Source organism: Myotis nattereri, assembly GCF_964212035.1.
Source record: "Myotis nattereri genome assembly, chromosome: 10".
Lineage (NCBI taxonomy): Eukaryota > Metazoa > Chordata > Mammalia > Chiroptera > Vespertilionidae > Myotis > Myotis nattereri.
In genome coordinates, this window is record NC_138085.1 from 69,018,950 (window position 1) to 69,020,291 (window position 1,342).

Here is a 1,342-nt window from a genome sequence, read left to right on the forward strand (position 1 = left end):
GACCATAACAGTGACAGCGCTGCTGTGATTGGCTCTTTGTAATGTGCTCTCCCATTGGCTCCCGGAGGAAGGTTCTGATTGGGTCGCCCTGTTGCTGATCCCGGAAGTTTACCCAGGGCAGGAAGTTCACTTCTAATTCGTGGACCGCTCCGGCTTCCTCCTCCCTGTTGGCTGTTTTGTTTTCTTGAAGGCTCATCGTTTCTGGCTTTTCTTTTACCTAGTTCCTTCGTTTTTGTTGACGGGGTGGGGTAAAGAATTTTAGAACTAGGGACGTTTCTAAAGGTCAGTCCGGTTTAGGATCCCGAGATTTTGTCGGGGGGATGGGGCAAAGGCAAGTGAAAATGCCATGAAATTGCCCTTCGTTTTAAAGGTAGCTTTTTCTTCATCGAGCATTCATATGGTTGTTGTAAACTTTACACCGTTTCCTAGAAATCCTATAAAGCTAGTCCAGCCAGTTTCTTTAACTCCCCTTCCATCCCCACATTTTTCCCCCATTTTTTTCAAAATATATTTTTATTGATTTTTTACAGAGAGGAAGGGAGACGGATAGAGAGCCAGAAACATCGATGAGAGAGAAACATCGATCAGCTGCCTCCTGCACACCCCCTACTGGGTATGTGACTGCAACCAAGGCACATGCCCTTGACCAGAATCGAACCTGGGACCCTTCAGTCCGCAGGCCGACGCTCCATCCACTGAGCCAAACAGGCTAGGCCTCCCCCCCCCCCCCATTTTTGTTTTTATCTTTTCCTCTTTTTAAAAGAAAGTAGACAGATACATGTTGGTTAATGCTAACTGCCCATATTCTCACGGAGACTGTAATCTGAGCCCCATATGCAGAGAAAGGAGGGGGAAGAGCTAGAATTCTATGCACTAGGCAGGGCCTAGCACCCTCCAGCTTCCAACAAAGCTAATGAACCAGGTTTTTCTCCCCCCCCCCCGCCCCCCCTCGCAGAAGACGGTGGTGTTGATTCCATAAAGTTTTTGTTGAGACAAGATAAAAATATATTTGGAACAGAAAGGGGGGGAGATTCTTTTCCCACTGTATTTTGTTCAAGGTAATTCCCCTCCAATAAGGTGAGAACCATGGTATTAAGGAGAGAGAAGAGACCTTAAAAACTAGGCAACTGAGCACAAGAGGGGGGAAAAAAGAGAGATAGAGACCGAGACTTGCTCCCAGAGATTGGATAAAATTTAAAAAGAAGATTGGAATCCATCAGTGTTCCATTAGTCATCTTCATTTTCCTCTTCTTTATCCCCCTCTTCATCTTCTTCATCCTCCTCCCCTTCATCCGTATCTCCCAACCCTTCCTCTTCATGATCATTATCATCTCTCCCCAAC